The sequence below is a fragment of the Symphalangus syndactylus genome, chromosome 8 (genome assembly GCF_028878055.3).
Source record: "Symphalangus syndactylus isolate Jambi chromosome 8, NHGRI_mSymSyn1-v2.1_pri, whole genome shotgun sequence".
NCBI lineage: Eukaryota > Metazoa > Chordata > Mammalia > Primates > Hylobatidae > Symphalangus > Symphalangus syndactylus.
Window position 1 is genome coordinate 114,173,385 of NC_072430.2, and position 14,190 is coordinate 114,187,574.

At 35.9% G+C, this 14,190-nt stretch overlaps 1 protein-coding gene across 22 annotated transcripts in view; it reads left to right on the forward strand.

Moving 5' to 3' along the window:
• MAP2 (microtubule associated protein 2) overlaps positions 1-14,190 on the forward strand; it is a 303,981-nt gene that overhangs the window by 190,225 nt on the left and 99,566 nt on the right. For all 22 annotated transcript variants that reach the window (XM_055290436.2, XM_055290437.2, XM_055290439.2 and 19 more), the window contains exon 4: positions 3,504-3,580. The gene's annotated coding sequence lies outside the window, so the exon portion shown is untranslated. The remainder of the gene's footprint in view (positions 1-3,503; positions 3,581-14,190) is intronic.

Below are 14,190 nucleotides of genomic sequence, written 5' to 3' on the forward strand. Positions count from 1 at the left end.
ACAGGCATGAGCCACCACGCCCAGCTGATGTTTTGCTTATCTGGCAAAGTCTATCAAACATGAGATTTAAAAACTAAATGATACTTAGAATGTGTTTCAAAGGAAACTAAAGAGTATATCCTGGCTCAACAATCCAGGGAAGATTTTATCTTGATGACTTTGTTGTTTAATAAAACCTGAGTTCTTACAGCAGTTGAGAAAACCACAACATGGCAACATTTTCTCCAGAAGACTCTGAAAATCTGCATGAATTTATCATTATAACCTCAATGCTGTAGGTAGCAAATAACTTGGACATAAATATGAGAACAGCCAAACATATATGCAGCCTAAGCACATTGCATGCATATCTTGTTTTACGGAGTAACCAGCTGATAAAAGCTGACTTTGTTTATAGCTGAACAATTATTTTGGGTTCCTCAAATGATTTACTCAGCTTACTTTGTGATGCCAGTGTGCAGTGTACATCCTATTCTCTGCCTTGAGTAGGCTAACTCTTAAATATAATTGTTAACCAGTTGATTTCGTCATGTGTTGTAAGTCATTATTCTCAACAGCATTCATATCTGGCTCTAAAAGGTTCTGGAAGGTAGCATAAGCAAACCTGGTAGAAATAATGGAATGATATAATGGGAGGCAGAACTGTGGCTGAGTATACTACAATTTGTTCAAAAAGCTGAATATGCTAAGTAAAAAAAGTACTTTGTAGGTAATTCTAGTAAATTAAAAGTTGACATCAGTGTAATATCATTCCTCAGAGAAGCCACAAGCCCTTAGGCTCAAAATTGTCTCTAGCCAGAGTTGAAGACCCAAAACCAATTCTCAGTGTCTGTGGAGTTGCTATGTAGCTAAAAGATTTGGGCACTGTCTAGCCTTGTGATGCTGGGAAGGACACTTAAACTCTTTTGGCCTGTTTTCTCATTTGTAAAGTGGGGACAATAATAGAGGATGATGGTGAGGAATAAATTACTTAATATATATGAAGTGCTTGGATCATTGTCTGGCAAACAATAAATTATGTATAAATGTTTGCTAATACTATTTTAGGCATGTTGCAGCCACTCTATATAATGAATCTAATGCTAAAACTATGTTGTTAATGTTGTAAAAAAATTAATGTTATTTAATACTATTTATATGGGTAAAAATGATCACTTCTAACTATCCTATGTTAATTTAAAATTTTGTATACCTTGTGGAATAGGCCATAAGTTGCTCTTTAAAAATAAATCCCAGAGAGCATGTATCTCATTCTCGTAAAGTCTAGAAAATTATAGTTATTTCTATTTTTTATAATAAACAAAACCTCATAAAAGTCAAGCTTATGTGAAAATGGGCCATTCTTTTTATGACTGATAGGTATTGAGTACCCTGAATTTTTTAATAATCGTCTCATCCTTTGGCCAATAATTTCCCAATTCTTTTGGGATGAAATAAGCTTTTAAGTATTTAGGGTTGGAATTTCACTTTCATTCATATGTAACTACCGAGTTAATTTTTGGAAAGACTAAAAGACAGGATTTTTTTTTAGTGTTGTTTTTAATATTACTCAAATAATGAACATGCTCTTTGATAACAGGTAAGTTAAATGTTTTCTGTAAATGGCCAGATAGTAAATGTTTTGAGCTTTGCAGGCCATATAGTCTGTCAGAACCATTCAAGTCTGGCATTATGGCATGAAAGCAGCCATATACAATGTGGAAGTGCGTGGGAGTGGCTATGTGCCAAAAGCATTGTATTTTTTAAAACAGGCAGCAGCAGGATGGTTCTGGCCCATGGACCATAGTTTACTGACTCACATTTTATAAAATTCATTTTTTTTCTTATTTTTACTAGGGTAAAAGACATACGCATAGAATGTGTACTCACACACTTACCCATATGCATGTGTGCTTACTTAAAAATCATGAAGATGAAGCACAAAAAACAGGCACTTTAAGAAATTTAAGAAAAATACATAATTTCAAGAGAAAATAAAACAGGTATTCTCTCCAGCATTCATTTGTTAAGTACACAAAGACTCTTTCTATCCAAATAAGCTCCAGAGCTGGCCTACCATTCTACTTTAGTTCTAAAACCAACTTAGAAGGTTTAATTTGCTTATAATCAAAATTATCCTTAAAAATTCTCTAAATAGTCTGAAGTTATTGTGCACAGAACCCTGTATTATACTGTTATATATACTCCAAATGTGAGAACCACTGAGCTGGACTAAAGAAAATAAAAAGCTATATGTAAAGATTTGGACGGTCAAACCTTTCTTTTTAAAATAGTTATCAAATTGTTACAGGAATGGAGAATTCTACCATGTTTCTTCTTGCCTGCAGATATTTTTTAATGTTTATTTAAATGTTAAGACTTTCTAACTTTAATATGTACTAATAGGACTTGTTTGCTGCTGCACATTATGTGTAAATGTTCACAGATTAAATGAGCTAACATGTGTAAAAGCACTTCATACACAGCTCTGGCCCAGACCTTATTTTTTGCTTTTGAATCAAACTTGTGTCTGCTCATATCCATATACACATTGGTCCTTAGAGGTTCATACAGAAGAATTGAGCCATATGCATCTTGTCTTTCCAACTTGCATTTCCTACTGGGTCTTAAAGAAGAGTTAATAGGTATCAGAGTTTGAGTCAGAGCAACATCTTTCTAGAAGATATGATGGGGTCCACTCTACCAGGAGTAAAATCACACAGGTCCTAATAAATGCATGGAGATACATAGATTTAGACACCTAGTATAAGAGAGCTGGACTTTAAAATGGCCCTCAGCTCTGCAATCCGTTATGTATTATGCATCCTTTGTAGTCCTCTTTATAGATGAAGATGGTTACACCTGAATTACTTATGAAGTAGAAAACAAGCCTCGTGCTTTCTAGTAATTCTGTTTATTTCTACGTACCACTTCAGTAAGAAGTATTCTGTATTGTTCTAGGTGGAGTTCCGAAGCAGAACTACTAATCCAGAATGACATTTAGGATTCTGAATGTCAAAATAAGCTCAGTACTCCACGGAGAAAATTTAATGAGTTGTTAAAAAATTCCTCTCCATCCTGTGCTGGAGAGAATCACTGCAGACTGGGCTGGAGGCCCAGTCCTTTAAAGATTACTGGATATAATTAACGATTTACTAGAATGAATGTATTCTCTTGGGAGAAAATATGATTGTCTGCTATTTATTAGCTGAAGACAATTTAAAAATTTATTCTCCCTTGGATGTGATACCTATAAAGTGCCATTGGAGTGGTTCTCAAAGTGAGAAAAAGCATGCAGCAGTTAGCATTTTCACTGCTCTATTCTATCTGCGATAGTTCCCAGCCAGTGATAAATGCTCAGTGTATGACCACTGTAAAGAACCATGATGATATCCATCTCATAGTCTCATAGTTGCCAAACACAAAAAGAGAAAGCCACAAGATGAATTCTGTTGCTGAGCTACTTGATGTGATTAATGTATATGGATCAGGGATTAAACTATTAATTTTCTATTTTTTAACAGAAAGAAGCCAGAAAATATTATCAACCCTTTGAGAACACGACACAACGAACTTTATATTTTACTTCTTCCTTGAATAGGTAAGACTCTCTCTACTCTGAAAGAGTTACCCACAATTGTGAAAAATAACTCTTTGCTAACCTTTTGTTTTTTAAAATCTTTAAATAAGTAACAATTCATTTTAGTAATGGAGAAATAACTTATAGTTATTTCTAATATTTGAATAGTTATAGCTAATAAATTCAGTGTTATTAAAACAGCACTTCATAGTGTTGAGTTGACTTGATAGTAAGAAAATGACAAGCTCCTTCTCTTAAATCAGGATTGAATTCAGCCCGTCTCTCCTGCCTTGGTTGACAATGCCAACAGTATTTCTTCAGTACCTGTTACGTGCCAAGCATGATCCTACATGACTTAATTTGCATAAATCAATTCATTTACTTCTTACAACAGCTCTATGAGGTAGATATGGGGATCATCCCCATTTTATAGATTAGGGGCATGAGGCAGAGAGAGAGGCAGGTGGATGCAGGGATTCACCTGAGATTGCATACATGGCTCTGGAAGCAGGCACTGGACAGAACACCAGCCCCAGCTGTTATTAGGAGAGTAGTTTTATGTTGTGGTAGAAATGTCTAGCAATCAGACTTTCCTACATTTTGAGTAGTTTTTATCAAAATTTGTGGAATAAAAATAACAGTGCATTTACTGAATGAGCTGTAAATGCATAACAGGTAAACTTTTATGTTTGCATTTGTTCCTCACAAAATTTTCACATGAGTAAATAAAGGAACATATATGCTTTAGCTCAGTTACAAGCAGAAACAATATTTTCCTTTATTTTACATCTTTCTTTAAACCCAAAATTCCTATGATAAAAGCATAATAAAATTATGGAAAGATTATAAATCAATGATTTCTTATTCTAGGAAATATATTTCAATTTAGTTTTTTTTAAATTAGAAGTACTGAATATATAATCTTAAATTGGCCACAGCAGTATTCACTTTCTTGTTTTTATTATTTGTTTTTAAGCAAGAAAATTTATAAGATGTTCAAAGCAAAATATAAAAAAATATTATAGGCCGGGTGCAGTGGCTCACACCTGTAATCCCAGCACTTTGGGAGGCCAAGGTGGGCAGATCATGAGTTCGGGAGTTCGAGATCAGCCTGGCCAATATAGTGAAACCCCATCTCTACTAAAAATACAAAAAATTAGCCAGGTGTGGTGGTGGGCACCTGTAATCCCAGCTACTGGGGAGGCTGAGGCAGGAGTATCTCTTGAACCTGGGAGGTGGAGGTTGCAGTGGCTGAGATCACACCATTGTACTCCAGCCCAGGTGACAGTGCAAGACTCTGTCTCAAAAAAGTATATATATTACAGCAAATACCTAAGTATCCACCACACAGATTAAACAAATGCTAACATGCAGCTATATTAAAATCTTGTCTAAAAAAATAAACTATCACAGAAGTCATCAAAGCTCTTCTTGCTTCCTTTTTAGTTTCTTCCATTCTTCCAGAGATGTCAAAACCCTAAAGATCATATAACCTTCCTGTGTGTGTTCTAACACTGCTATGACAGGTGTAAGAAACAAATGTTGAACAATTATTAACATTTTAAAAGTTTACATAAAGGGCATCACACTGTAGATATACTTTTGCAGCCCATCTTTACCCAATATTGTATGTAGAGATTCTTTCATATCGAGGGATGAAGATCTGGTTGACACCTTCTGTTATAAAGTTGACTCATTTTAATATTTTAATCTTCTGGTGCTTAGTATTATTAATTATTATTTCTAAATAACTTTCAGCATTTTAAAGGTTTAATGTTAAAATGTTTTAAGCATGGCTTGCAAAGCTTATTTGGGATTTATGTATAATGAATTCAAACTTTTTAATAGATAGTATCATGCCAATCCTGCTTATGTTTTATTTTTTTCAACCAGAAAAACATTTTTTATTTGGTTTGTTAGGATCTTACTAATTTAATGGGACTCATGATTTTCATTCTTTTGCTATAACACAATAATTAGAATCTGTTTTATCTCCCTATACATGAAATACTTACTATTCCCAAATATAGTATAAATTACTACCTTTGGAATTTAAGATACTTAAAAGTGAGATATCTTTGTCTGGCCCATGTTAGTTGATCATATTCTCCTAGAAAATAATGGAAGAAACTAAAAAAGAAAAGATTTTTTTTTCAAAATTTTTTCTAACACTATAGCTAATTTTAGAATTTGTTTAAGGTTAGTATATGGTAGTGAAATAGTTAGACATAGACTCTCTCCCAACTTTTATTTTCTGAGGGAAATAAATTATTTTGTCAAAGTTGAGGGAGGAAGAGGAAGAGAAGACTGACCTTTCTGGGCAAATATGAGTAAGTAAATATGAGATTTTATATGTCTCTTAGGTCAAAAATGCATTACCATTTTGCACAGGAGGAAAATAAGGCCCAAATACCTCAGGTAACTTACTCAAGATCATATAATGATTGCAGAGCCTACATGCAAACTCATCCCTTTCAGGCTCTGAAGCTATTCTGCCTACCAGAAAATAAATTGGAAAAACCTAATCTGTTTGTCACATATGTAGACATTTTATTCATGCCACTAATATTTATTGGGATCCTTTTATGTGAGTTGAGGGCCAATGTTAGGAAAGCAAGGAAGACACAGTAACTAAAATGAGAAACAGTCTATTAATTAATTTAGTGATACCACTAAATGTGACTAATTAGACATTTTTATTTTGCTGTGATATCCTTACACTGCTTACCAGGTGATTACCTTTGAAATTACCTAGCCATGCGAATTTAATTAAACTGGATAGGATAATAGGAGTGAAAATGTTTTGCAAATGACAAAATCTTTGCAATCATTTGCTAATATTACTAATTCTCATATTCCATGAATTTAGAGTTGAATACTTCTATCCTAACACATGTACTTCTAAATTTCAAGTTTGAGTCTTACTAACTTATGTAGAATTCACATATTTTTCGGCCGGGCACGGTGACTCACGCCTGTAATCCCAGCACTTTGGGAGGCCGAGGCAGACAGATCACAAGGTCAGGAGTTTGAGACCATCCTGACCAACATGGTGAAACCCCCATCTCTACTAAAAATACAAAAATTAGCCAGCCGTGGTGGCACACGCCTGTAATCCCAGCTACTCGGGAGGCTGAAGAAGGAGAATCACTTGAACCCGGGAGGCGGAGATTGCAGTGAGCTATTTTTCACACAAAAACCTTAAATATTACAGTGCAGTGGTTAGCAACTCTGAAAGTTTGTTTGTTTCTAACAACCACCACCTGTTAAAGGCATGATTTAATCTCTTTAAGACTCAGAGTAGATAATTACAGTACCAAGCTCATGCCTGTCCAGGATCTTGTCATGCCTTATCATCTCTACCTATATCATTCACATCCACTGTCTCTCATGTTTACTACTATCATAATCCCCTGTACTCAGTCTTGTTCTTCTACAGTCTATTGTTCACATGGAAGTCAGAATTATCTTTTAAAAACATCATAATCAATTGATATGACTCTGCTATGCATAATCCACCAATGACTGCCTGTAATAGTCAAAAATAAATCCCACACTCCTACAATGGCCAACAAGATGCTACATATACTGGCATCTTCTCCCTACATCATCTCAACATGATCTCCTCTCATGGAGGGCAGAGACTATGATGTTCAGAGCTGTATTACCAGCCCCTAGAACTACCACCTATCCTGGTGGATGGACCCTCACTTGCTAAAGGGATGACTAGGTATGCAAGGGATACCACGGAACAATGTAGGTAGAAACCCCCATCTCTTTTAATCTACAAAAAAAGATTAAAGATGCTCTGCACAAAGAGTACCCTTAATGCACAACAGTGATAGTCGTTGCCCTTTTAAGGATTCCTTTGGTTTGTTTCAACAGAGGCCATCACATCTGCAATGCTAAAGCACTTTCATGTTTTTGACTCATGATTTTATAGCATTATGAGAAACTTTACTTAGCTGATTTATAATTTCAAGCCATAATGTATAATACCAAAAGAAAGAAAAATGCACATAGACAAATCAGGAACTAATTAGCTGGATGAGAAAGCCAGTTGAAGAGCAGAAAATATTTAGTATTCCTTGCAGTCTTTTAACTAAATAATAATACTAAGATTTACCACATTCAACATAGTTAGATTTTACTTTCTCTTCAGAATAGATTTATATCTTTTCATCATTCATAGATGAGCAAAGTTTATCCTTTAAGACAATTTTCTGTAAAATAGGCTGGGTTTTTGTTGTTGTTGTTGTTGTTTTATTTTTATAATATTCCTAGGAGAAGCACTTGATGAGTGTTTATATCATTGAGAACATTTGGCAAGAGAAAGACAAACAGTAGAACCACAATACCCCAACATTTAAGGAAATGAGAAAGAAAACCTGGTATTTTCACCATCCTCTCTGAAAATAAATACTTTGACTTGCACTGATTACTACTTTATCAGCATTCAACTCCGCTCCGTGGCACTCTGTGTGAATAATTTTAAAGGCAGATTAAGCATTCTAAAAATAAATTCTATTGGTAAATTAGGATATCAGATGCTTCCATTATAAAAGCCTATCCTATTGTGTACTCTCAGCTGGCAGTCATATCCAGATCTCAAGCTACTCTGGCTCTTATTGAACAAGAACTTATTCCAGGAGTGAGGTTTTGAAGAGGGATCTCTCATGGTTAACTAGAGACAGAAAGAGGGAGAATTGCTCACATACTCTGGCAGGAGTTAAAATAACAATAACAGCCCTCCTACTTAACAGGCTGAGTCATCAGCACATTCTACTGATTTCTCAGTAATTCTGGGCAGATTGTTTGGGCTGGAATTCTGTAGGCAGAGGTGGGCACCACCTGCTTCAAAAGGCTCTAGTTCTTATTAGGAGGGGGCTGTTACTAAGTCTTGTCTTTTAACAGTTTGACCAAATGGAGATAAGAAAAGAAAAAAAAAACGGTGCTGATGAACACTTTTTCTAATGCTTCGAATTTTTTAAAATGGTGGTCCAGGCATGGTTACTATGCAATTAGTTCTTTTACTGGCTATGAGTGTAAGTCACTTTGCTTAAGCAGAATAGGGAAGATTATTTTATGGTTGCTGAGGGACCTCATAATCCAAGGGCTCAGAAACAGATCTTATGAGGGTCTAGAATCAGGAACTAAACATCAGCCAGGAACTAAGGCCACCATTCTCCCAGTCTCTCTGGGGCTCCTCAGCCCAATTCTTCTGTAGCTCTCTTTAATTCAAGATGACTATAGATAACTCTTTACATAGAGACTGGATTTCCCTACTGCCCGTTACACAAGCACAACTCTCAAGTGTGGTTTCTCATGAATGCCACCTTCAAGCAGTATATTAATTTTTAACGACCCAAGCTGCTTGGCTAATAAGCTGTGATCAATGGAATAGACCAGGTGGTACATATATAGTTGCCAGGATCCTATACCTATGGGTGGGAAGAAGGAAGAATAATCAGTGAAATGGAGTCTCAAAAGCTATTAAAAATCTCGTGGTACAGTTTATTTATACCCTAAGTCTAACCTTCCACAAAATTCCCCTTTATTGAATTTCGTTGTTGTATAAAGAGCCAAAGAGTAGGATATTAAGAGATTAGAAGAGCAGGGAGTATAGCCAGCCTCCAAGGGAAAGACAAATGGATAAAGGACTTCTTGACTGTGGCTTTTGTGTAATTGATACTTTAGGGAGTGTTCACTACATACTATTTTTTCCTTCTTCTTCACATACTTATGTATATTTTATGGTTGTCAACTCATGAAAACCCGATTACTATACTGATCAAGGGTCTTCCATATTGGTTGGTGCTCAGAAACTGAGGAAGTTTATAAGCCCTTAAAAGTCTTATTCAAGCTCTCTTTGCCCCTTGGGCTAGAAAGTAGCATTTTTCAAAATTGAAGGGAGCTACAAAAAAAAAAAAAAAAAAGAGAGAGAGAGAGAGAATAGATGGAAAGCAACATGACTATCACAGACAAATCTAGAGACAGAACAAGCAGCTTAAGGAAGCATTTCAGGTGCAAAGTTAGCATTCAGCCTTTAGCTTGCCACATTTTCCTGTAAAAATAAAACTGCTTATAAGATGCATTCATCTGTCTGTCCTGTCCCTTTGATGCAATATGAAAAATGTGAACTTAGCAAGAGATGTGCGGGTATGTGGATGTCTGTGTGTTTACATGCACAACTTAAACCAACATTTCAGTACACATAGTTCCAAAGACCACTCTTCTACAAAATTTGGCATGAATGTGATTATGAGTTTGGGACGCTTTAAAACCTCAGTCCCATGGTCATTGAAACCAATTTTAATTTGAGGATAGAGTGTGATATGAGGAACTTTGCAGGCAGACCCTTCAGCTACTGTCATGTGGACCTGGCTGTTCCTGAGGAGGTGACTGGCCATTTTCCCAGAAGTGGTATGTTTGGCCTTTTCCTCCTTTGTCCCTCAGGCTTCTGTTGTTGGCAAAAAAAATAAAATAAAAAGTAGTTAACAAGGAAACATTTTTCTTAATGGTCATAATCTAACCTCAGCATAATACCTGCCTAATTCTCACTGAAATATGTAACCAAATATATAAACTTATTTTCGAGCCAATCGTCATTTTACAAGACAGAAAAGAGTATGTGATGAAGCAAAGATCTTTCTATTCACTCATTAAAAAATATTTTAATCCTACCTTGTTCAAGTCTTTGTTCTATAAAGCATGAGAAATCCAAGCAAGGAATTGTGTAGAAGCATGAAACTGCAACATGTGTTAAAAGAAACAGCAAGTCCATTTTAATTGGATTATGTAAGGTAGGAGACTGAGTTGAGTCAAAAGGGGTAAATTGAAATAGGATTGTGGAGATGCTATAAAACCTAACCTGGGGGCATGCACTTTATTCATTAGATAGTGGGGATTCCGTAGGCAACACGATTTCTGGCAGAGCAATGACGTGATCAAACTTGAGTTAGGAAGTTTGATTACACTGGCAAAGATGTGTAGAATGAATTAGACAGTAGATTCTGAAGCAAAAGAAAATTGGAGGTTTGCATCACTAATATTTATTTACACCTTCAATATGTGGCAGTGGACAAGAAATTGAGTGGAAAAGAAATCTGTAGCTGAGGATAACAGTCAGGACTGCAATTATGGACTAGGTACTCATCTAAATATCCAGTATCTGAACTATTTGGAGTGAAGAGCCATGGAGAAGATAATAATGCCAGAAAAGAGCAAAGAACATTAGGGAACATTCACATTGGTGGGGAGAAGTGGAGAAACAGAGAAAAATTAGAAGGATATTTAGAAGAAGGAATCATGCCTATCATGAACCAAGGTTGTTATTACAGAAAATGATATTTAAGTCAAGAAGAAAGAACGAACAACAAAAAAGTATCATACTTCGTGCTTAATAGGTTCTCAGTGACTATTAAGAGACAGGAAAACAACATTAACTACAAAGTCTCTATCTTCAACCCCAGTCCGCAGACCACCAAACACAAACTTTCTACCATGCTCTGGCCATGCCCATCCAGATATGCTGTTGTCAGGCATCACAAACACACATGTCCCTCTGTGCTCTTCCCGGCACCCAAAGTTTTAATGTATCTCCATTGCTATCCATCAAGATATCCAAGTAGAAATCCAATAATCTATTGTTTAATCCTCTTGCTTTAATTCCTAAATCTGGCCAGGCAACAGATTCTGAAGTATCTCAGAAACCTGAGCCATCCTCTTCCTCACTCTTACTCTCTCAGCCAAGGGCATCTACCAGAACCTTTCAATGGCCTTTGATTAGTTTCCCTCTTCCTGACTTCTTTATAAACTGACTCTCCTCCATGCTGTCACTGTGTAATTTTCAGTGTATATCAGATCATTTCTTTTTCCTACTTCAAATTTTCCTACAGTCTAAAGCTCCAAACATATTAAATGCCATTTAGAACAGGTCAAAGCAGCTGTTTCTGGACAATCTCCAGTCTTTTCTTTCTACTCAATTGCCTTTTCTTCATTCTAACCTCAGCAGGTGACTTGTTGCTTCCTCAATTTAATTATTTATTTTTGTATGCCATGTTTCTCTCATGTTACAATCACCTTTGTTATTTCTGTTACCCCATCTAAATACCCGTGTTCCCCTCGTCTGCCTTCCAAAAGCCTATGTCTGTTCAATTCAAATGCCATTCCTTCTATGAAGCTTTTTCTCCAGTCCTAAAAAAGTGGTATTAATTGTGCCTTTAGGCAATAAGGGGCATCTGTAGCCTTTTAAATATATCTGCACTATAGAAAAATCATCTTGGCGTGTCATTATTCCCATCCAGTTGGTGAAGTCTCAAAGGCAAAAGTTTCACCACTTCCAAAACCATGTTATTCGATTTTAAACAAAATAATATTTAATAAATTGTTGTTAATAGTTGTTACTAAGTTATGAGTAAAAGAATGAGTAGGTGATAAATAAATGGATTAAAGAGGTGAAAAGAAATAAACTGTAGCCTTGAGATAGCAGATTTACAAAATAGATTTTATGGTTATGGTTACTGTTTATCATCCTTTCGTGTGGTAGGGAAGGGGGTTTGTTTTGGGTAGGAAAAAAGACTAGGTTTGTAGTCAGAAAGTAAGAAAAGGAGTAAGAATGAGCTGGAATTGTGAGACCATGAGGGGATATTTGACAACATTTTGGAGGAGGCAGGAAAAGATATGTTAAAGAATAAATAAATTAACAAAATGAGGGCCACCCATTCCTCTAAAGAAAGGTGACAACAATGAGGGCAAATGAAAGGTACCTAGAGAGACAAGACGTAGACCTTTTGCAGGGCGTCTGTTTTTTACCATCTCAGGAAAAGGAGGGCTTTCACTTTGCTTTTGGCAAACATGAAGCTGTCCTAAGATTCCCTGAATGTGTTTGCACATTCTGTCTGCACGTTGGCCAGAAAGCAGATGTTACAAAAAGACCAACCCAGAAGCTGGGCCATCTTTGCTCCAGCCACACCAGAGAAGGGCATGAAGAGAGAAATTCAGGAAGAGCTGCAGGAAATTCTTTCCTCAAGTTTGCTCTCTCACTTCTCCCACTCCACCTCCCACAGGGTGTTCTAGTTGCTGTCAAGATTTGCTGTGCAGGCAATAAATTGGGGACAGTGACTTAAATGTTGCATTTAATCCTGCTACTTCTATTAGTCTCATCTATTTTTTGGAAAATCTCATTATACTTTTCTTCAAACCAAAAGGATTAGCTTATTGCTGTAACAAACAGATCTAAAAGTGTGTTATAACTTTGTTTCTTGCTCACCCAACAGTCCAGGTTCGGTGTTCCAGTTGAAACGTTGTTTGTCCTCTTCGTAGTCAGCCAGGGTCCAGGCTTCTTCCATGTGTGGCTTTGCTTTGTCATTTTCTTCATCCAGTGAGTGGAAGGGAAAAGACCAAGGAGGAGCAAAAGGCAGCTGTACATTAGGTGATCTTGGAAGTGTATACAGCACTTCTTTCTGTTCACCTGCCATTGGTTTGAACTCAGTCATTTGGACACACCTAATCTCAAGGGAAGTTAAGAAATGTACTCTAGCTATATGCTCAAAGAAAAGGGAAAAAAGATTTTGGTCAATGGTTAGCAGTCTCTGTTATACCAAGGGAAAATCTGTCTACAAATTAATATATTTGAATACTCAGATCAAGTAGCTCAAGCTGTGGCAAAAATAGATGTCAGTTATACCACAGAGATGAGTGTGGATTGTAACTTCAATATCATGTTAAAATAGTAAATGTATTAAATAAACCAGTTTATCGAACTTAATTCTTACAATAATAGAGAAAGCAAGCATTTTGCTTGGGCAACATAGCGAGACCTCATCTCATCTCACAAAAGATAAAAATAAAAATTAGCTAGGAAGGTAGCACCTGCCTGTAGTCCCGGCTACTTGGGAGGCTGAGATGGGAGGATTGCTTGAGCCCAGGAGTTGGAAGAAGCTTGAGAGAGCTATGATCATGCCACTACACTCCAGCCTGGGTGACACAGCAAGACCTCTGACTCTAAAAGAAAAAGAAAATAATAAATCAGATATTTTACATAACTCTCCTTATAGAAATACTCATTGTTTCCAAAATGATAATGACTTCAAAAGCATAGTGTCTATTGCCATTCTTGGTTTCTTCAGTAACTTCTTATTAAAGGAATCAATTGATTAATTAATGTAGAAAGCCTCATTATGGAAAAAATAAATATTTGTACTTTAATGAGTTTCTAAAATTTATTATAAAAAGACAAATTGGCATGGCCAATTAAAAACTCATTTTTGTACTGAAGAAGGATATATGCCCTTTTAAGGAAAACTAAAGAGTAAAAGTATAATAGAAGAAAAAAACCCTGAGTTGATACTTTTGCAAAAATGTTTAAAAAACTGTGATGTTTTGATAAACTTACAAATAACCATATATAGTCCTGACATGATATTTTGTATTTGCTCCATCCATACTGTTTATTTGGATATTTATAAATATTACTATTTACGTGGAGGGTAGCAGTGCACCTGGTTTATATGAAAGGAATATAGTGTGTTGCAGTGTTGCATGAAAGCTGTTCCGTTGGATAAATATTCTACAAAATCAGTTTATCTGCTAAATAATTCTATAATTGAGTTTCTGTTTCCTGTGACTGC